Raw genomic sequence first — 23,110 nt, 5'->3', positions numbered from 1 at the left:
GTAGAGAACATGTGAGGAAATGTCCACCTGTAGAGAACATGTGAGGAAATGTCCACCTGTAGAGATCATGTGAGGAAATGTCCACCTGTGTAGAGAATATGTGAGGAAATGACCACATGTGAGGAAATGTCCACCTGTAGAGAACATGTGAGGGAATGTCCACCTGTAGAGAGCATGTGAGGGAACGTCCACCTGTAGAGAGCATGTGAGGGAATGTCCACCTGTAGAGATCATGTATCAGAATGTCCGCCTTTAGAGAACATTTGAGGAAATGTCCACCTGTAGAGATCATGTCAGGAAATGTCTACCTGCAGAGAACATGTCAGGAAATGTCCACCTGTAGAGATGATGTGTGGGAATGTCTACCTGTAGAGATCATGTATCGGAATGTCCACCTGTAGAGAACATGCCCACCTGCAGAGGTCATGTGAGGGAATATCCACCTGTAGAGAACATGTGAGGAAATGTCCACCTGTATAGAACATGCCAGGAAATGTCCACCTGTAGAGAAGATGTGAGGAAATGTCCACCTGTAGAGAACATGTGAGGGAAGGTCCACCTGTAGAGAACATGTGAGGAAATGTCCACCTGTGTAGAGAACATGTGAGGAAATGTCCACCTGTGTAGAGAACATGTGAGGAAATGACCACATGTGAGGAAATGTCCACCTGTAGAGAACATGTGAGGGGAATGTCCACCTGTAGAGATCATGTATCGGAATGTCCGCCTGTAGAGAACATTTGAGGAAATGTCCACCTGTAGAGAACATGTCAGGAAATGTCCACCTGCTGAGAACATGTCAGGAAATGTCTGCCTGTAGAGAACATGTGAGGGAATGTCCACCTGTAGAGAACATGTGAGGAAATTGATGAAGGAAATCCTTGTCATAACATTTCTTCAAAGAGTTAAAATCTTTACAAAAGCACATTATATCCTGCCAGCTCTCAATGCATTGACTTGTGGGCACTTAATGATGTCTCAAAAAAAAAGAGTTTTTCTTCACCCTCGCTACGCCAGACATAATCAAGTTGTGATTAGATACTGAGTTACTTCACAGATGAGTCAATACTCTGTTGAAATGATCCACATTCTGTTAATAGTGGCCCCATGGTGATGACACGTGTTTTGGCACTTCTCCTTGCTTTTATCAAATCAGGGCGTATCCTTGTTGTCAAAGAAGGTCTCTCTGCGTGGTTGTAATACGGTATGTAGTCATGGGTTAGTCCCACCTGAAAGTTATATTATCTTGTGCGTCCCACGTCGGTTGCTGGGGCAACTATTAGAAGAATAGTGTTGCTGCAAGGGTGTGGAAGAAACCATGTTTTTTCATATATCAAACTGAGTGGAGGAACTCTATGGCTCTGTTTTTTCCCCACACCAATGTGACACCTGTTAAAACTCAACCCGAACCTGGTCGCGGAGGTATCTCAGTGGATATCCCAAAAAAGTTCCTCGACTTAAGAACTTAATTATGTCTATTGACCATTTCCAATAGTCAGGTGGCAACATTCAGTAAAGCCGTCTATTGAGCCCAGAATTGGGGAAAAGCAGAGTGCGGTAAGAAATGTCCACTAGTGTTATGCAACCATTGGCTCTTTTTCGAACTACAACTCCCATCAGCACTGGCTAGCATAGTCAATGCAGGGGGCTCATGGGAGTGGCAGTTCAAAACATCTGGAGAAGTTGCAGGTTGCAGAAGCCAAAGAGATAGCACCAAGCACAAAGATGGGGTTGATCCCTCCACGCTTGAGAGGACCAGCGCTACTGAAGCATATCACCCGTTTCACCAAATCCTGCAAGTCTGAGCCCAGGAAACATGGAGCGGCTTCGCCATGGCACTTGGCATCCAGGTGGCGGAAGAAAGTAGGAAGCCTGCATTGAATGAACGTTATGTTCCCAACAGACGCAGCATGCAGCCGGCCCATACTCCTGGTGGCATCAGTGAACCCATGGCAGGAGCTCCTTCTTCCAAGTTTATTTAAGAACACTTGGCATGACACATTTCCAAAGGTCAGTGCAATAATAAACAAGTTCTATGAGCCATCACTCATCATTCCTGCGCAATCATACATCACAATACCATTATCTCAGGTTACGTCACATCGCGTGGGCTTCTAAAGCCCACATCCCTTGGAAGCACATCACAGATTAGACTAAGAATGCAGACCCCAAACCCTCACACTTATACATCACTTGCCGACTAAGAAGCACTTTTAAAAGTCTAACTCTAAACACGAGTTTGGGTTTTTCTGTTCTTACGTCAGCCCTCTTCTCCGCACCCATTGGTATATCCCCGCGTTGCGCAGGCACTGAAGGTGTGGCCTTGGGTTTACACTTCGTTGCTCCTGCATTTTAGCCTCTTAAAAAAAAAAGAATTGAAAAAAAGCTTCAAGAATGAAGTTTAAAACCAAAGTGATTAACTTTTTGGTAGACACAAAGGCCTAGGCATGCATAGTTTGCCTTCTTTCCGTATAGGGGCACAGTGCAAACCCTCCAACGAACATGTGCCAAGCTGACGGAAGCAGGTGGCAGCCGAGGGAACAATCTTATGAATATTAGTTTTTATTTTTATTTTTAAATGTTTTATTGGTTTCAAGAAAATAAAAAACCTTTAACATTATTACATCCACATGAAAAGAAAACCAAATAAAAAACAGCTTATACCAAATGAAAAATCCTTTAGCCTACGCTTTCTCTTCAGACAAATCAAAAGCACAAAATAGATACAACCAAAAGATAGAGCATCCATAATTGTTTCCAGGAAACGATGTTCTCCAAAAAAAAACAGACAATTATGAATGTTATTATGTATCTTTAATTATGACATTTTCAGTGTTCACAAAAATTCCCAATATTCACACATCGCAGCCCATCTGCCAGCCCTTAGTGACGTCATTAAATAGAAACGCGTGGTCCTCATTGCCTAAATACTTCTCCCCCTCTAGAATACGCCAATAAAACAAACTTTCCAAATTCATCATCTACCAGATCAAGCCTCAGAATGTACACTTGCCAATAGCTCTTGGGAGGACCGGTGTGCTCCGTGTGTGTGGACCACTGAGGAGGCAAGTAGCTTCCAATGCCTGGCTACTTGCTGACCACTTGAAATGTTTCCACCTCTTCTCCCCAGTCGCCCTGTCCCGGGGTGTTCCCCACTTTTCTGCAATCCTGAGATGGCCACTAGGAACCCCACAAAGATCCTAGCTTGAGTCGCGAGTCCAGACGGGGCAGTTCGGAGATCTGTATAGGACTCGGTCTCCGTTTCGTAGTGTCGCTTGACTTCATTCTGGCTGCCATGGGACACACTCAGCGGAATGTGTGTGGTGAGGCAGAGGGTCTAAGATAAACCTGGATGGACGGAGTGACCGGTTGTTTGGTCTCTTCGTTATCCACGGTTGCCCTGTCAGCATATTTTTACCTCCACTCTGGGTTCTTTTTTTAGTCTTGACACAGCCTCACCACAACCCCATGTCCTTCCGCTTTGGTTACCCCATTGCCCCTCCCCCTGCTCTACTACTGGTGCTGGTGAGGGCAGGCACTGGGGCACACAAACAGGTACTTTTCTAAAACCTGCTTAAGAAGCACAACTATTCCCACTTCTCCTGCCAAATAAAGAAAGCTTGCCAAACCTAATTTCGGCCCTCAAATTCCCCCGCTATTACCAGTCTATATCCCACACATGAATGTTGGTGTGCCCCCACACCATAATCAAAGGGTGCCCTCCTATTAACCTCTGCTCTTCTGCTTTCTGCTGTTCTCCACCAACTAAATTGTCCATAGTGTTTTCTGTCTTTATAACCAAGGTACTGCCCTGCCATATGACACGCTTTAAGAGCCCACCTTCACCCTGCAAAATATTGAGAGCAACGAAGCGCTCCTCTCTGGGGAATCTGCGCTTTGCATGAGAAGCTCCATCATTAATTTGTAGCAGGAACAGCTCCGTCCCAGTGCACATTTTATTAAGGAGTGCACTCTCTAAAATGGCTGTTTTGCTTACTTTTTTCGAGCCATCCTCACCCTGCATCTTGGCTTATCCACCAATCACAGAGACCGGGAGGCGGGAGCCAGCCTTTCCTTCAAAGGCCCACTTCAAAGGCCCTGTCTTACCCTGACTGACACAGGAACAGCAACGAGCAGAAACACTTCTAGCCTACAGCGCAGACTGATGCGCCTTACACTGCCTGCACCCTGCCACTGCCTGCACCCTGCCATAGGCTCCAAAGTGTTGACTTGGACCCTTCAACCATGAAGTAACTTTATCCATGTTACCCCCGGAGCCGGATGGCGAGGCCAACCGTAAGTGAGGACTAGTACATGAGGATGCTACTATAGCCCTATGCAGCTCTATGATGTTAGTCTTGTGAGGTAAGCCCCTTGCTATTTAGCAAGGTCCATGCTTTTCAGTGTATGCAAACAAAATGTATATCAGATTGTACTATAATGCTAACTCTGCTACACCTGCACCTCCCTTGTTCCTGCCAAATGCCCAGTCGCCACCTTGGACAAGTGTATCCTTGCTCCCGCACTCCAAGCCTATCCCCTACGCCAACCCCCCCTACAATCGACAATTAGTGCATATCCTCTCCCGGTCATTACACCTGCACCCTGCCGCTCAGCCGAGCAAGGCACACACACACGTTGTTCCCTATCTGCAAAGCACCTTCTGGACTCACCACCCCTCACCCAGACACCTCCAACACTCCCACACACCCAATAGATCTCTGCCCCGGTCCCTTGCCGCCACAGGAAATCCTGACCCGCACATTAGCAATGCTGCGGTACGACACTGAACCTTTGTCCTGCCCATTGCACGCTAGGCCAATCTCCTCGAGAAACTACCTTCTTGGAATGCACTCGTACCATGCGTCAACCCCAAATAACACCAGTGTATACCTTACCGATCACACCACATCTAAGACTCCCAAAGTCACCTCTCCTCGCCTTGCCCCAGACTCCAGCATCACGCTCCTTGTTAGTAACCAAATCCCCATGCTAAACACAGTGGCACGTCATGCCTTACATCCTATACGCAACAACCACTCGACTGCACCTCAACGCTCAATGCCTCATCCCTCCTCTCTGGCACAAGCACCAACAAGCAGCGCCCCATGCTATTTCACACCTGCCAAAACTCTACCATAGCTACCCCTGAACACACGTGCCGTAGTAAAATTGTCTCCCTTCAGAAACTACCAAAAAGCTGCAAAACCACATTTCTTCTGCACCGTGCCACACCCACCTTCTCCTTTGCTGGCTCCTCCAGCGATCCCCCTACTACTGACCCTACCGTAGCCTATGCCATAGATTATCTCAAAATCTCCCCAGAACCCTTCTCACCATCACCCCCCCTGCACCTCCACTTCCTCTACCCCTGACTCACGCTCCCCAGCGCAGGGCACTGCCGGACATGCATCTCCAACTGAAGCCAGACATGCCTAACTGCTTCAGGCTGTCGTGCTAATCCAGATATTAGCATTCTGCACTCAAATATTGCCCCACCCCTCACAAATGCCACACCTGCTAACACCCTACTACCCACAGTTGCCTCTCCCTCGCAAATCGCTCGGCCAATCCAGGTCATCATCAAAAGCAACTGTGTTGCCGCAAAGGCAGCCATCACTAACTCTCCCAGCCTTATTGGCACGATTCCCCCAATTGACTCTAACTTCGCCCAAGTCACGCCGCAGCCAATCTTCCACTAACACCGTCAAACCGACAGTGCCCCTCCAAAGTGCCCTCAGCAATTCTTGTTGCCTCTCAGCACATGCTCTAGAAATCTGCGACCTACTCACCTTTCACAACCTAGACCTCGTAGCTATCACAGAAACCTGGCTCCAAGAGGCATCCGGCCCTGCCATTTCCTTAGCCCTTCCCCAAGGATACAACATCTACCGTCAGAGCCGTCAGAACATGAAAGGAAGGGCAGTAGCCCTCATAGCCAAGGAATCCCTTCTGCTCAGAAAAGATCAACACATCCTTAGAAACCAACATCGATATTCTCTCCCTCAAACTCACCTCATCCCCACAACTGCACCATCACAATTCATATTGTTTACCAACCCCCCCGGGGCTCCTCAGCCAACTTCCACGAGAAACTCCTCCACTTCCCAAATTGGAGACCTCAACCTGGGATTCAATTATCCCAAATACCCTCAAGCAAAATCCCTTGCAAAAGCATTGGACACTCTGGGTTTCACACAACAGGCTGCATCCTGGACTGGATATTGGACCGCAATTGCTCCGCTACAATCATCTCCAACTCCCCATGCCTGTGGACAGATCACCATTTTATCCTCTTCTCCATCCCCAAACCTACAAAGCAAAAACAGCTCACCACTCCCCTACCGCCTGTCCCAGCGCGGAGCTCACTCAAGTTAAGAGAAGCTTCCACCATATCTAGATTCTCCTGTCTTCAGACCACCCTTCTCCAATGACGCTACAGCCCTAGCCAAGATTTACAACTCTACACTAAAAAAAGCTGTCGATACCGTGGCCCCACTATCACTGGAAAAAAGCAAAATCTGTAAGACACGCCAACTCCTGGTTCACCCCGGGAACTACTGGAACTCCGATCCTTGAAACGCACTGCTCTCTCCAAGTGGCAAGCCAAGCCCATAGAATCTACGAAAATTGAATGCAACAAGATAGCTACCCAATACAAAAAAGACATTATCCTAGCCAAATACGCCTCCTTTAACACAAGGATTGTAAATGCAAAATCGGGATCAAAGGAGCTTTTCGCCATCTTTAGGAACTAGAAACACTGGCTCCTACTACTACTCAGGTAATTTCCAAAGTCGAAATTTGGTGCTCAGACATTCAAACGGCTATGCTTAACAAACTAAACCTACTGCAGAGCAGAATCTGAACCAACCAGAATACCCTGACTATACCACACCACCTTATCACTCCAACCACTAATACTCCCACCCAGGACATCCCATTCAAAGATGTTGCAGAGATTGAAGTTCTCACTCTCCTTAAACATCTCAAACCCTCCAACTGTAAAGGTGACGCTTGCCCAGCCAACATCAAAGACTGTGCTGCTACCTTACCTCAATTTCTCAGTGCATTCATTAACACCTCAGGACTGGTCCCCCCTTGCCTCAAAGGAGTCTGGGTACGGCCGCTCCTAAAAAAACCTCTCTTGACCCCACCTCCCCCAACCACTACAGGCCCATAACAACAGTCCCGTTCGTGCCAAAAATCCTCGACAAAGCAGCATACACACAGGTCAAACACTTCCTAGAAACCAACCCCATTCTTGGTCAACGTCAATCTGGCTGGCGCCCTGGTCATGGCAATGAATTGGTGCTACTCGACCTAAAAAAATCAATTCGACAAGATCATGGATGCAGGCAAACCAGCACTACTCCTTCTTGACCTATCTGCTGTGTTCGACCTAGTGCACCATGTTCGACCTAGTGGACCACCACACTCTATGCCAGCACCTCACCTCCTCAGCCCAGTTCTCCCACAAAGCCACAACCTGGATCACCTCATTCCTCGAAGGAAGAGCCATGAGAGTGTTCTCAGGCCAGGCCGGCGCAGCGCCTGGCCAGCATCCACTGCGGTGTCCCACAGGGGTCATGTATTTCTCCGACACTCTACAACATCTTTACAAAGCCTCTTTTTGACATGCTGGACTCCATTGGCATAGCCTACACCAACTATCCCGATGACACCCAAGTCCTCCTCCTGCTTTCTGGTACCTATGAAACTGATGCAAAAGCCCTCAATACAGTCTACTCAACCATTCAGGCTTGGATGGTGGCCAACTGGCTCTGCCTGAATAGGGGGAAAACCAATATCCTCCTAGTGGGTCCCAAGGAAACCCTCAAAAACCTCATTAGTCAATAAACCTCCTTCACAATTGATAACACACAGATTTGTGTCTCATTCTCTGTTAAAACTCTTGAGATCCACCTTGATGCCATGCTTTCAATGTCACGCCAAGTCAACGCTATCGCCACTTCAACCGCGTACTCTACTAAGATGATTAATGCAGCCAAACCTTTACTATCTACTGAGAACTGTCTCTACATTGCCAGAGTGACAATAGGTGCAAAACTGGACTACTGCAACGTCCTCTTCGCTGGCACCTCAGAGAAAACGTAAATAAACTCCAAATAATTCAAAACAACGCCCTCCGTGCTGCCCTCAACATACCCAAACGAGAACACATCGCTGCAGCCAGACGCTCCGCTCATTGGCTCCCTGTTAAAGAATGAATCCTATACAAGACACTTGCCATCACTCATAAGTGACTCACTCACACAGCTCCCCCATACCTTTCATCAAAAATAGTTAGAGCCGGCTCCTCCAGGCCCAACAGAACCCCCTAATCCCGCCAACTCACCATCCACATTGTCATACGCGCCAAAGTAGGCGGCGCCAGCTTCCCTCGCATTGCTGCTAGACAATGGAACGCTTTACCACCCACCCTCAGAAATGAACCCTCACAGCCTCCATTTCGTAAAACCCTCAAAACCAGGCTGTTCAACTAACCCCTGTGCCCGCCTCAGCTTTTTCCTCATAGGTCTGTTCGCTCCCGAGGACCGTCGTTTACCTTTTCGTTCTATGTTTTGCCCCTGATGTACCAGGTGCTCTGTAAACCCAAGTAACTTTCATACCTGCGTGACAGCGCTGCGATGCCCACGGGCTGTTTGTGAGCTATACAAATAAATAAATGGCATTTTCATGGCTATATACCCCGCTTGCTGTTCCTAATGGATCCCCAAATTGCGCCCATGTCATCTTCCTGTCGTCTTTTATGTTTTCCTGGACTTATCCTTACAATCCCTGCTCCAGCCACATGTCATATTTATAAGCCAGCAACAGTCCTGTTCGTGCCCAGCGTAGAGGGCACCGTGCCCACTCTCTGCTCTTCCTTCCACCCATTGAGCGCGTGGAGACCATGCCCATGGCCTGGTCCAAATACAAGGAACAGACCAGAACTAGATACAATAGAACACACATGACCCCGCCTCGCACACACGTGTGGCCACTGTTGCCTTCATGAGAAAGTCCGGGCATGTTGGCATGTTGCAGCGGAGAAACATGCACTGTCTGCTCTTCTTCAGGACCACCTGTCCTCAGAGGACCCATTAAATCGATACTTCAATTCACTGGCCTGCCCTTTTGGACCCGTGTTGCAGCATTTTTGTGTGTTTGGATATTTTGATGATTTGACTAGCGGCTTCTCTTCGATTGACTCCGACTTTGGGAGATTTGGTAACAACTTTCTGCATAAATGTGTGAACAATCAGGCCCCCAGGGGCAGAGGGAGGTCCCTTAGCCCTCGAGAACAAAGCTGGGCCCATGCCACCCCACCCCCGCTCCCATCAGTGAGGACTATATCAGCCCTCAGGCCCCCAGTGGCAGAGGGAGGCCCTTTACCCCTCGAGAACAAAGCTGGGCCCATGCCCCCCACCCCCGCTCCCATCAGTGAGGACTATATCAGCCATCAGGCCCCCAGTGGCAGAGGGAGGCCCTTTACCCCTCGAGAACAAAGCTGGGCCCATGCCCCCCCACCCCTGCTCCCATCAGTGAGGACTATATCAGCCCTCAGGCCCCCAGGGGCAGAGGGTGGTCCCTTACCCCTCGGGAACAAAGCGGGGCCCATGCCCCCCCACTCCCGTCAGTGAGGACTATATCAGCCATCAGGCCCCCAGGGGCAGAGGGAGGTCCTTTACCCCTCGAGAACAAAGCTGGGGCCATGCTCTCCCACCCCCATCAGTGAGGACTATATCAGCCATCAGGCCCCCAGGGGCAGAGGGAGGTCCTTTACCCCTCGGGAACAAAGCTGGGCCCATGCCCCCCCCCACCCCCGCTCCCATCAGTGAGGACTATATCAGCCATCAGGCCCCCAGTGGCAGAGGGAGGCCCTTTACCCCTCGAGAACAAAGCTGGGCCCATGCCCCCCCACCCCCGCTCCCATCAGTGAGGACTATATCAGCCATCAGGCCCCCAGTGGCAGAGGGAGGCCCTTTACCCCTCGAGAACAAAGCTGGGCCCATGCCCCCCCACCCCCGCTCCCATCAGTGAGGACTATATCAGCCATCAGGCCCCCAGTGGCAGAGGGAGGCCCTTTACCCCTCGGGAACAAAGCTGGGCCCATGCCACCCCACCCCCGCTCCCATCAGTGAGGACTATATCAGCCATCAGGCCCCCAGTGGCAGAGGGAGGTCCCTTACCCCTCGAGAACAAAGCTGGGGCCATGCCCCCCCACCCCCATCAGTGAGGACTATATCAGCCATCAGGCCCCCAGTGGCAGAGGGAGGTCCCTTACCCCTCGAGTACAAAGCTGGGCCCATTCTCCCCCACCCCCATCAGCCATGTTTCATTGAACACCCCCAATGACAATGTATCAGATCAGGAAAACCGGTATCCAGTCATCGTGTGAACCCACAAATGCAAATAGCTGCATATCAGCAAACAGCAGTTAACAAAAGAAACCTATACCAACGCCAGAAGCATATATTCGCTTACTCATTCTATGGTTCATAAAGAAGCCCGTGATTGGCTGAGAATACTTCAAGTCTACAGCACACCGGGTGTACCCTGCGTGTGCTCGCCAAAGCGGCCTGAGGCCTGCACAGCGAGTTATCTTTAGTCTAAGCGCGGGGCCTGTACATGCGCAGGACGCCTGCAATGTAAACAGTGCTAAATATACACGCGGGGGGTGGGGGGGGAGGGGGGTCGGTGCACAACATTCGGGATCATGGAGGTACACTTCTGGAATGTCCTCAGCGGTACTATCTGGTGTCTTGACTCCTCAGAGGCCAGAAGCCCCGTGTCGAGGCGCACTCACTTTAATAAGTGTGCTTTTCTGAAGCCAGCTCTGTGGGTTGTGTGTGTGTGTGCTGCGCACAGCCACGCCACTGGGCGCAGACACCTCGCCCCGCAGCCGCGCCTGGCAAGAATGCTGATGTGTGATAGATCGCCTCGAATGATAACTAGCACGCCGCGCGGGCTCTGCAGGGGCGCGCGGGGGCAGGGTGCGCTCAAGATCAGACTGGCCGCAGAGCAGAAGCCGGGAAAGGTGCACTCGGCTGTGAGCTCTCACATATAGGACAAGATTTAACAATGCATTTGCATGAACCTCTCAAGAGGGCAGGGAGAGAGGGAGAGGGAGCGCCTCTTGAATTCTAATGTCATAAAGCTATGTATGTATGTATGTATTTATTTATTTATTTATTTATGGCGTTTGTATAACGCCCACACCCAGAGGTATCACGGCGTGTGTTACAGGCAGTAAGTGAATCTGTTAACACACGCACACTCACGCACACCCTCTGCGTGCGCTTTCGGTGCCTTGCCGACTCCTTGCCAGGCCAGGAGACTGTAGCTGGGCAGCTGGCACCAGCAGCTGGCAAATGCCCCCGTCGTGCCAGCATCCGTCTGCCTACCGCAACAGTGTTGCTGTCCTCACGACCTGCGGCCCCTGCCCGGCTTGGCATGCAGCATTCCCCACCTTTACAGCAGAACTCCCCTCCCCGTTCCATGTTCTGGGGGTGGGGGGCACCGCAGGCCCCGCCCTGGGCTGCAGGTCTGCTGCAGTGTTTTGCAGACTCTGCTCGGGGAATTGCAATCACGAATTATTTGCAAGACCCAAAAAGTGCAAATGCTGGCTGGGGGGCAACGCGTGCAACCCGAGGACCAGGTGCATTGAAGAGGCGCGTGCACTGAGTGATAGGCAGTTATATCACAGATATCAATTAGAAATGCCCTAGCCAGCATTGATAATATGGATGATCTAATTAAATGTCTCTCTGTTCCATGTCTGTAAAAGAATACAATGAATAGGTCTGCCATTTTACTATACCACTTCATTTTAATCTTGTATTAACCATAAACACAAATAAATAAATTAAAAACAAGATACCTGCTCTATCTAATACAGGCACAGTGAGAAGGGCGGGGCAGGCGCCACTTACCCTGTCTTCTTGTGCTCTGCAAATGCACCCAGCCGGCCAGAGCAGTGCAGCGTGCACGGGAGGAGCTGGGAGTGTGCCGCCAGGATGCCCGCGACCCCGGCCTGCCTCTTCTTTTTTGAGCGGGTGGAAACTTCCAGCATGTGATGTCGGGGTCTGCCTCCCAGCCTCACATTTCATAGCAGGGAAGGCGGCCTCCCCTCGAGCCCAGGGCCAATCAGAAGAGCGGCGAGCCTGCGAGATGAGGCGATGGCAACAGCGCGGCGTGCACTCAGGTGCCTGCGAGCACACAGCTGGGAGCGCGCGCCGGGAGCCCAGAGGCACGTGCGGGGCGCAGGCAGCAGAGTGCAAGGGGTTAAAGGCGCGCGGAGCACCTGCTCCCAAGAACCATAGATGCCAGTTTTACAGAAATACTAAAAGGGAGTGGGCGTAGCGGGAAAGAGATTATACATGGGGCACAAAACGCATCCGCAGTGTGTACCATGTAGACTACAACTCCCAGGCTCCTTCCCTGCTGACTGTGCTTGCGAGGGCTAATGGGAGATGCAGTCCAAATCATCTGGAGAGGCGCACGTTGCGAGCCCGTGAGCTGGGATTGGTCACCTGACATGGGCTCACTGATTCAGTCTAGGTTTGTTTTATTTATTTAGTTATTTTACTTTCCATAAAAGCGCCACACGCCCATCCACCAGCGCAGGTGACAGCCGACCTCTTCTTCCGCCATGACCTTTCCCCTGGTTGTGTATCCATATTTGGGGGCCCAGGGAGACAGATCTGGGGGTACCCCTCTGACGCGGAGTAATAAGACACGCACCAAACGATATGAAGGGTCCATTTGGGGGTGCACAGATGTGTGCGCAGGAATACCGCCGGAGGTAAATTCCACATCTGTAGTGGTGGGTATCCTTAAAATGCAGCCCAGTGCTCCCGAAATACCTCTTGCTTCATTTTTTAAGATTTCGATTCTCCTAGGTCGGACCGGGTGGCTATAATCCCATGGGACGGGGAGCACCTTCTCGGCGGTTCTCGTACACATGGAATACGTTGCGTTTCTACTTTCACATCAAGAAGGGTCAAGGTGCCTCACTTGGGACGGGCCATAGTTCCCTCAAGAAATGTGGGAGTCTGTCAAGAATTTTTATGGAAGCAGCTATCGCTTGGATTCCATTGAAAACTGGGATTCCATTCAAAAGCTTACATTGCATGGGGTATACAGCGCTACATCGCTGGGCTTCTTGGCGCCTTCACCCAACCTTTAAAATCTTCCTCGAGGCCATTCAGAATGTGTTTTTTTTTGTTTAGTTGGCAGGTCAACTTTTCAAATACTTTTTAATTACAGGCTTTTTATACACATGTTTCCACACAAATAAAAAATGATGTTTTCTCAAACACGAAAAGGGTAGTTGTTACAATCATTACTACTATAATTATTAAGAGAAGACCAGTTTATTTATTAGTCATTTAAGGTTTTAGAGACAGAGCAAATAAAACCTAAAACATGTACTCAATCGCTACACCTTCTCGATGAAAAAGGAAGCTTAGCACCTGTTTTTACATCACTATTCATTCTAATGTCGGTACAACTACATCAAGACAGTGTACTATGGCCATTCATCTCGGGCTTGAGAAGATCAGTTGCCATATCGGATTCTGATATAAATTGCTTTGCAGATCAAATACCTTCTTGAAAAACGTTTCTCGTGTCACACTTAATTCAGGACATTCCCCAATTAGAGGCTCTAAAGTCTCTTGTACATTGACATCCAAACAGTAACGACAATGATTCTGTTTTAGGGGTATCCATGTGTTCCTACACAAGACGTCACGAGTGTGCCATCCATTCAATCTAAACCGCCTGTATTGTGCGCGGATACGGGGATCGGCATTTGGTCAAATATTCAGCCATCATTCCATATCTCTTACTCCCAAACAGAAGCGGGTCAAAGCCTCTATGTGAGGCGCACTTTGCTAACTTGCCTGACCAATCATTTCGGTAAATGTTGATTTTAGCACGTCCTGGATTTGTAATGAGCAAGTCCAGGGTGTCGGATGCTGGCGCATTCGATGTATGATTGGGCCTGGCTAATGGAAATTCTCTTTGAGATGTTATCAGATAGTGTGCCACTACTCTTAGAATATTGAATGTTTCTAAACCTAAGAGACATTTTCGAAGTAATGCACATTTCTTCCTTATCACCTGAGAGTATAAAGACAATGCCCCAAGAAAATGTCGTACAACTAGATAACTGCAAAATGTGCTTCCAGAATTTGGACTCCAACCCGTCTCAACATTTTCGCTTTTTGGGCAAAGTAGCTTCCACCCCATAAAGTAGGATGGGAACCACTTTCATTTGATAGAATGACATTATGTGCTAGAGGGAGTATTTTCCAAATTTCTTGGCAAGAATTCTGGCTTGTGAAATCAGAGTTTGTAATTTGCTTTTGAGTTCTAGGGTGTACAGAATGGTACATTTTGTATCTTGTACAATCACTCCTAAATACTTGTATTGTTGAACATTCAGTAGTTCGCTTCCCTGTAGGTGCCATTTATGCCTATACTTTCTAGACTTCACATTATTGTTACACACTACTATTTGGGTCTTGCTTGTGTTTATGACCAAGTTGTTATCTTTGGCATACATACCTAGTCGGTGCAGCATTTTCTGAAGACCCCCTGCTGTTTGCGACAAAAGCACCAAGTCGTCCGCATACAATAAGTATGGAACTTTTTGGGTGCCTAGTCTACGGGCATCGCCACAGCAGTTCATAAAAGATTCCCCTATATCTAATATCAAGAAGTTAAATAAGAAGGAAGGGAGCGTGCAACCCTGCTTTAATCCTCTTTGTGTGGAAATTGGAGGAGAGAGTTTACCATCAAAGGTTACTCGCACTTGCATTAGTGTTTCCATATGCAATAACATTATCAAAGATATTAAGGTGGTCGGACAATCGTGTTTTTTTAATTTTGCATATAGTAGTACTCGATCTATGGAGTCAAAAGCGGCCCGAAAGTCAACGAATTCCAAATAGGGTGATTGACCTTGGGCTGCATATTGGGACTTAGTCATATTTAGCCCGATTATATTTGGGATTGTACCTAAACCCGTAACAAACTGATTGAAATGGATCTTTGAGCTTCTTCTCCGTCCACGCATTAAGTTCTCTAAGAATGATTTGACAGTAAATCTTGCCTGGCACATCCAAGAGCGAGATGGGTCGATAGCTGTTTGGAGAGTTCCGATCTCCCTTTTTATAAATGGGCACTGTGATTGCTTGTGTCCAGGTTTTAGGTAGTCTCTGGGTGTGATTTATGGCTGAATAAATGTTGTACAAGATAGAAGTCCAAATCTCTGGATGACATTTCAATGTGTAGTTTGACAAGCCATCCGGGCCCATCGCTTTGGAATTGCTAGCTGTTTTGAATGTGGTTTTTAAATGTCGTTTTGTTACTGACATTGGAAGTCGGGGGCCACGCGTCGGCCTGGCCCGTGACCCCCCTGATTGAACGACTCGGGTACTTGCTCGCTTCTGCTCGGAATCGGTTTCTGGGGAAGTTTGTGCATTCTGAGAACGATTGGTACTGAGAATTTATGCAAACGTTCAATCTTGGGGGCTCGGGAGAGGGGGTCTTCATCGCCATCCATTGCCTTTGTGAACTTTTTAAAGGCCATTTTTGATCAATGTTAGAAGGTGTTCAATGTTTTTTTAATCAAGTTGAATTTTTGGATCTAGACGACTCAATAAGATGGTGGTGTTTGTAGAGTGATTCTGTAAAATTCCTTTTTGTGTTTAAAATATTTTATTCAGATGTAGCGTGAAAGTTTACATTTTTAACCAGGACACAATATATATATATATATATATGTATATTTTAAACTCTGTGTTCTCCATTTCCGCGTTCACATTGATGGATCATGCTACTTAAGTTCCGAGCAGTCTTGTCAGATGAAAAGGTCAGCGTTGCGTGCAGCTTGGCGGGGCATTATGGGCTGGAATAACTTGTGGGGCCGCCCTGTCACCCCATCTTCAGATTGCTTTTCTTCGTGTAAAGCTGCCCAGGCAGGACACTGGAGAAAAGCCCACTTTCATTTTGTGTTGGTATTGCATCGGGGTGGGCCATAGTTACTTGTTCTTTCCATTGCCCCCTTTCAGGCGTCAGCTGACATTGTATCCCTATGCATTATAAACATCCTATGTTATGAACCCCAAAGTTCTATTTCTGCACCTGCGCAGAGAGGTGAGCTCCCCGAAGACCGACAGTCCCTCCTGGTATAGTTTAAGAGGCAACACTATTTCACTCAAACGAAAGTCCGATTGTGTTATTCAGCCCTGCAGTGATTCTAGTGGACCCGCACAGACATAGCTTTACAGGGATGTCAGGTGCTGATTCCGTTCCAGCATGCCGCTTGCTAATCAGCCACTTCTGGCAGTGTTGATCACCATTCTTGCTCTGTCTCTTGCAGTGCTGATTCCGTCCCAGAAGGCCCCTTGCTAATCAGCCGCTCCTGGCAGTGTTGATCACCATTCTTGTTCTGTCTCTTGCAGTGCTGATTCCGTCCCAGAAGGCCGCTTGCTAATCAGCCACTTCTGGCAGTGTTGATCACCATTCTTGTTCTGTCTCTTGCAGTGCTGATTCCGTCCCAGAAGGCCGCTTGCTAATCAGCCACTTCTGGCAGTGTTGATCACCATTCTTGTTCTGTCTCTTGCAGTGCTGATTCCGTCCCAGAAGGCCCCTTGCTAATCAGCCACTCCTGGCAGTGTTGATCGCCATGCTTGCTCTGCTTCTGGCAGTGCTGACTCCGTCCCAGCATGCCTCTTGCTAAGCAGCCACTTCTCGCAGTGCTGATCGCCATGCTTGTTCTGCTTCTTGCAGTGTTGACTCTGTCCCAGCATGCCCCTTGCTAATCAGCCTCTTCCGGGAGTGTTGATCGCCACACTTGTTCTTCCTCTTGCAGTTCTGACTCCATCCCATTATGCCACTTGCAAAACCACCCCTTCTGGCAGTGTTGATCGCCATGCTTGTTCTGTTTCATGCAGTGTTGACACTCCGGCCCAGCATGTCCCTTGCTAAGCAGCCGCTTCTGGCAGTGTGGATCGCCATGCTTGTTCTACTTCTTGCAGTGCTGACTCCGCCCCAGCATGCCCCTTGCTAATCAGCCATTTCTGGCAGTGTGGATCGCCATGCCTGTTCTGTTTCATGCAGTGTTGACACTCCGTCCCAGCATGCCTCTTGCTAAGCAGCCGCTTCTGGCAGTGTGGATCGCCATGCTTGTTCTACTTCTTGCAGTGCTGACTCCGCCCCAGCATGCCCCTTGCTAATCAGCCATTTCTGGCAGTGTGGATCGCCATGCTTGTTCTGTTTCATGCAGTGTTGACACTCCGTCCCAGCATGCCTCTTGCTAAGCAGCCGCTTCTGGCAGTGTGGATCGCCATGCTTGTTCTGTTTCATGCAGTGTTGACACTCCGGCCCAGCATGCCCCTTGCTAAGCAGCCGCTTCTGGCAGTGTGGATCGCCATGCTTGTTCTACTTCTTGCAGTGCTGACTCCGCCCCAGCATGCCCCTTGCTAATCAGCCATTTGTGGCAGTGTGGATCGCCATGCTTGTTCTGTTTCATGCAGTGTTGACACTCCGGCCCAGCATGCCCCTTGCTAAGCAGCCGCTTCTGGCAGTGTGGATCGCCATGCTTGTTCTACTTCTTGCAGTGCTGACTCCGCCCCAGCATGCCCCTTGCTAATCAGCCATTTCTGGCAGTGTGGATCGCCATGCTTGTTCTGTTTCATGCAGTGTTGACACTCCGGCCCAGCATGCCCCTTGCTAAGCAGCCGCTTCTGGCAGTGTGGATCGCCATGCTTGTTCTACTTCTTGCAGTGCTGACTCCGCCCCAGCATGCCCCTTGCTAATCAGCCATTTCTGGCAGTGTGGATCGCCATGCTTGTTCTGTTTCATGCAGTGTTGACACTCCGGCCCAGCATGCCCCTTGCTAAGCAGCCGCTTCTGGCAGTGTGGATCGCCATGCTTGTTCTACTTCTTGCAGTGCTGACTCCGCCCCAGCATGCCCCTTGCTAATCAGCCATTTCTGGCAGTGTGGATCGCCATGCTTGTTCTGTTTCATGCAGTGTTGACACTCCGGCCCAGCATGCCCCTTGCTAAGCAGCCGCTTCTGGCAGTGTGGATCGCCATGCTTGTTCTGTTTCATGCAGTGTTGACACTCCGGCCCAGCATGCCCCTTGCTAAGCAGCCGCTTCTGGCAGTGTGGATCGTATTGCTTCTTTCGCTTCTTGCAGTGCTGACTCCACCCCTGCATTGAACCCTTATGGTCCTTTTAATCGAGGCAACACATTGTACGATGGATGGGATGGAGAATAACTCTTACACCAACTAATAAGACTGACTCAGGAGGTTGGCAAAGTGTCTCGAAAGACTGTTTTAATTTCAATTGTTTAAAACAGGGAGCTACAACTGACATCAACGGATGTCACACAGCATAGTCTCGAAGCATTTCATTAAAAATCATACTTTTATAATGGAAATTCCTCATACTTGATGTCATACAACGTGGCAAACAAAGAAAACCTATGTGAGATTGTGGTTGGCTTAAGGGGAACATCTAAGTATACTTTCTATAAGGGATTGGATAGTAGTTGGTTCTCTATAGTCAGGTGGACAACTTATGCCCACCCCTAGTGCAAGTCATCTTCAACAGTTATTAAGTAAACAACATCTCATTGGCTCTAAAACTATAGGGCTCTTTGTTATAACGGCTCTCTACAATTGGTTGACACGCTTGTACCCTTCTAGAATATTCGACTCACTAGCAGCCTGTAAGCTGGTAACACAGGTGTCAGTGGATGCCTTGACCGTGTCTCCCCACCCAATTAGCCCAGTATCTCTCAACACTCTTGCCTTCTGCCATGCAATTTACCTTTGAACTTGGTCTTGTAGCAGTTTCTCTTCTCTTGTAATCATACAGGAGTGTGAGCACATGCCTATCAAGATTCCAGTCTACATGCCCACTTCTATTTTCATCCTCGACTCACGTAACAGGAGACTGTGAATTTGCCCATATTATAGCATTTAATAGACTTGAGTAAAGAAACTTGGCACTCATGGCGTTCTCTCTTTGCTACTTAACAAAGGATGCCTCAGCGTCTCACATTCACTGTTTTCTGAGGACTGATAACCAGTTTTGGCTTGCTTCAGTCTTTGACATCAGGCAAGACAGCCTTCTCGATCCTTCCTCGATATGATATGATATCATATGATATGGCATTTGTAATGCGCCTATACACAAGTGTTTCAAGGCCCGACGAGGCGGGGGGGACAAGGGGAGAACAGACAACGATCCTACTAGGCCAGGTGTCATTCAGATAGCGCAAGTGCAAGGGTAGGGGGACTGGGAAAAGTGCGAGGGGAAGGGGAGAGGGGAAGTGCAGAACATGGTTAGTAGAATACAAGATAAGTAATAGGGCCAGCTTGTGGCAAGTGCAAGGAGAGTGCAGTACATGTTTAGTAGAATACAAGATAAATAATAGGGCCAGCTGGTGGCAAGTGCAAGGTAACTGCCGGGAGAAGGGGCTGTAGGATACAGAGACAGTCCTGTAGTGCAGGTAGGCAGTGAAGGGAAGAGTGGCAGGGCCAAGGACCGAGATCGGTGAGTGGCCAGTTGCAGATTCAGTGCAGGTTCAGTGATTTTAGCAGGGGAGAGAGGGAGATAAAGCGGAGGCAAAGAGGAAGGTTTTGAGGTGCTTCCGGAACCAGAGATTGTTCTCCTCAAGTTTCAGGGAGGAGGGAAGGCTGTTCCAGAGGGAGGCCCCTGCTGCGGAGAGAGATCTACCCCCAGCTCGTTGCTTGGAGAAGCGGCTGACCCTGAGGTAGTTGGAGGTGGATGAGCGAAGAGCTTGAGAAGGAAGATATTTAGGAAGAGAGAGTTGAAGGTATTTTGGCCCAAGGCCCCAGAAGGCCTTGTGGACAATGCAGAGGGTTTTGAACTTCATCCTTGCGGCCACTGGGAGCCAGTGTAGCGATTTCAGTCCTGGAGAGATGCGGTCCCTTGGCTTGAGGCCAAGGACAAGTCTCGCAGTCCTGTTCTGGATGAGTTGCAAAGGGCGGAGAGTAGAGGCAGGAAGATTTAGATAGAGGCTGTTACAGTAGTCCAGCTTCGAGAGAACCAGGGCTCTGGAGACCATGAGCTTCTGGGGGAAGTAGAGGAAAGGAAGGATACCTCTGAGGAGGTGCAGCTGGTAGTGTGACTTCTTAGAGACGTCAGATATGTGAGGAGAGAAAGAGAGTGTGGAGTCGAAGATGACCCCGAGGTTTTTTGCCTTGCAGGTAGGAGCAGGAAGAGGGCCAAGAGAGGCCGGCCAGAGAGCTGCAGGTAAGGAGGGAGTGGGTGTGCCGATGAGTAGAATCTCAGTCTTACTGGCATTAAGGCAGAGGTCGTTGGCGGCACACCATTCATGGATAGCAGAAAGGCAGTCAGTGATGAGGGAAGGGGAAGAGGAAGCCGAGGGTAGCCTGAAAATGAGCTGGGTATCATCCGCATAGCACTGAAAGTTGGGACAGAGAGCGGTGATGCGGTGAGCAAGAAGTGCCAGGTACTGGTTGAACAGCCAGGGGGAGAGGTTAGATCCCTGGGGGACACCACAGGTAGAGAAAAAGATGTCAGAGAGGAAGGAACCCAGTTGGACCTGGGAGGGTCGATTGGAGATGAAGGAGGTCAGCCACGCCAGAGCCTGACCAGTGATACCCAGGTTATCACGGAGACGGTTGAGCAGGATGGTGTGGTTGACAGTGTCAAAGGCAGAAGAGAGGTCGAGCAAAATGAGAACACAAGGGGTGTTAGAGTCAAGGTTTGAGAGCAGGTCCTCACGGATGTTCAGGAGAGCAGTTTCCGTGCTTCTGGCAGCTCTGAAGCCAGACTGATGGTCGTGAAGACTACCAACAGATTCAGCATGGAGATTAAGCTGGGAGATGGCCAGTTTCTCCAGGAGCTTGCTCAGGAAGGGAGTGATAGAGATTGGGCAATAGTTAGCTGGGCAAGAGGGGTCAGAGGAGGGTTTCTTAAGAAGGGGGTTCACAAGGGAGTGCTTGAGGGGGGATGGGAAGACTCCAGAGGCGAAGGAGTGATTGCAGAAGTCAGCCAGGGCAGGCGCCAGGGAGTCAATGTGGTCCTTGATAGTTTTGGAGGAACAGGGGTGGACCTGTTTTGACGAGACTTTCATAGATCGGACTTGTCTCGAAACCTCGTCAGCAGAAAAAAGGGGAAAGGCAGAGAAGGAGGGAGGAGGGGTGGCTGCAGAAGGGCCAGAGGGAGAGCAGGGAATAGAGGAGGGGAGGTGATAGGAGGAGAGTGAGGACAGAATGTCCTGAGTTTTTGAAATGAAGTGAGAGGCCAGTGCCGTGCAGAGGGCCTGGGAGGGAACAGGAGAGGTGGAGACTGCAGCAGGGTTGGCCAGCTCCTTGCAGATTTTAAAGAGTTCGGCCGAATTGTTAGATGCCGCAGAGATGCAGGCTTGGATAAGGGCGCTCTTCTTAGTGAGAACGGAGAGTCGGTATTGCCTTTGGAGCAGGCGTACCAGGAGTTACATTTGGCTTTGGGCTTCAGGCGGATTCTCATGACATGGGCAAGGATATCAAGGGTATCAGATATAGCAGAGTGGAGAGTGGAGAGGGCTGTGTCAGGGTGGGAGTCAGCCGAAGGGGGGGGGTTCGAGAAGGTGGAAGCGAAAGCCTCAACTGACTCTCGCTTCATGGGTCGGATGACCGCGAAGGTGGGTGGCAGTGATGAGGGTGGCTTTGCCAGTGGGGTAGGGAAGGTGAGGTGGGAGGATAGGAGAAAGTGATCACTCCAGGAGAGTGGAGAGAGGGACAGAGAGGGGAAGGTCAGAAGAGATCAGAGCATCAAGAGTGTGCCCTGCAGAATGGGTCGGCCCAGACGGGAGAATAGAGAGTGAGAGGCAGGGGGCGGTTCACAGCAGCGAAGGAGGCTGTGGTGCAGCGGTAGGTGTGCGGTCTGCTCTTCTGTGACCATTGAGGTGAAGGAGTGCGGGTCCGTCTTATGAACAGACCAAGAAGCTAAGTGACCATCAAAAAGGAAAACCATTGCAGTGAAGAGTGACATAATATAGAACTGAGAACACAAGAAGCACTCCTTGGAGAAGCCCGCGGTGGAGAAAAGGGCGAGGCTGTTTTCTGCTGTGCGGCTGAGTTACTAATCGATCACTCGATCCTGAATCTTACCTGTTGACCCAAGGAAAGGCGAAGCGCCGCTCCAACTCGCGTAAGTCTATTGGCAGGAGCCGATAGCAGTTGAAGCGAGCGGCGTGCTTACCCATCATTCCCGCATCACGTGACAAGCGTCACCTGACGTCCGTGTGACACGCCTACAGGAAGTACCTACATAACCAGCACTCCGTCACCCTTGTGGCGAGAAGCCCGCGGTGGAGAAAAGGGCGAGGCTGTTTTCTGCTGTGCGGCTGAGTTACTAATCGATCACTCGATCCTGAATCTTACCTGTTGACCCAAGGAAAGGCGAAGCGCCGCTCCAACTCGCGTAAGTCTATTGGCAGGAGCCGATAGCAGTTGAAGCGAGCGGCGTGCTTACCCATCATTCCCGCATCACGTGACAAGCGTCACCTGACGTCCGTGTGACACGCCTACAGGAAGTACCTACATAACCAGCACTCCGTCACCCTTGTGGCGAGAAGCCCGCGGTGGAGAAAAGGGCGAGGCTGTTTTCTGCTGTGCGGCTGAGTTACTAATCGATCACTCGATCCTGAATCTTACCTGTTGACCCAAGGAAAGGTGAAGCGCCGCTCCAACTCGCGTAAGTCTATTGGCAGGAGCCGATAGCAGTTGAAGCGAGCAGCGTGCTTACCCATCATTCCCGCATCACGTGACAAGAGTCACCTGACGTCCGTGTGACACGCCTACAGGAAGTACCTACATAACCAGCACTCCGTCACCCTTGTGGCGAGAAGCCCGCGGTGGAGAAAAGGGCGAGGCTGTTTTCTGCTGTTTGCGGCTGGATCGGCGATAGGAATCGCAAGTCTACATGGAAACCACAAGGCCCCGAACAAGGCTACAAGGTAAACGGGACGAATCGTTAGTATCTACACAAAATATGACCATCAAACGAGATCTAGATGAAACCATATTGAATATTTCTAAGACA

General features: G+C 49.7%; 1 protein-coding gene across 2 annotated transcripts in view; it reads right to left on the bottom strand.

Moving 5' to 3' along the window:
* SLC38A4 (solute carrier family 38 member 4) overlaps window positions 1–12,076 on the bottom strand; it is a 271,144-nt gene extending 259,068 nt beyond the window's left edge. Inside the window, exon 1 of one of the 2 annotated variants that reach the window (XM_069629871.1) lies at window positions 11,940–12,076. The gene's annotated coding sequence lies outside the window, so the exon portion shown is untranslated. Of the gene's footprint in view, window positions 1–11,887; window positions 11,909–11,939 lie in introns of those variants that run through there. The other variant, XM_069629872.1, reaches the window with a different exon arrangement.
* Window positions 12,077–23,110: the final 11,034 nt, after the last annotated feature.

The sequence above is a fragment of the Ambystoma mexicanum genome, chromosome 12 (assembly GCF_040938575.1).
Source record: "Ambystoma mexicanum isolate Mex_15411 chromosome 12, UKY_AmexF1_1, whole genome shotgun sequence".
Taxonomy (NCBI): domain Eukaryota; kingdom Metazoa; phylum Chordata; class Amphibia; order Caudata; family Ambystomatidae; genus Ambystoma; species Ambystoma mexicanum.
Note: the sequence above shows the minus strand (reverse complement) of the source record. Positions and strands in the feature narration are given on the sequence as shown.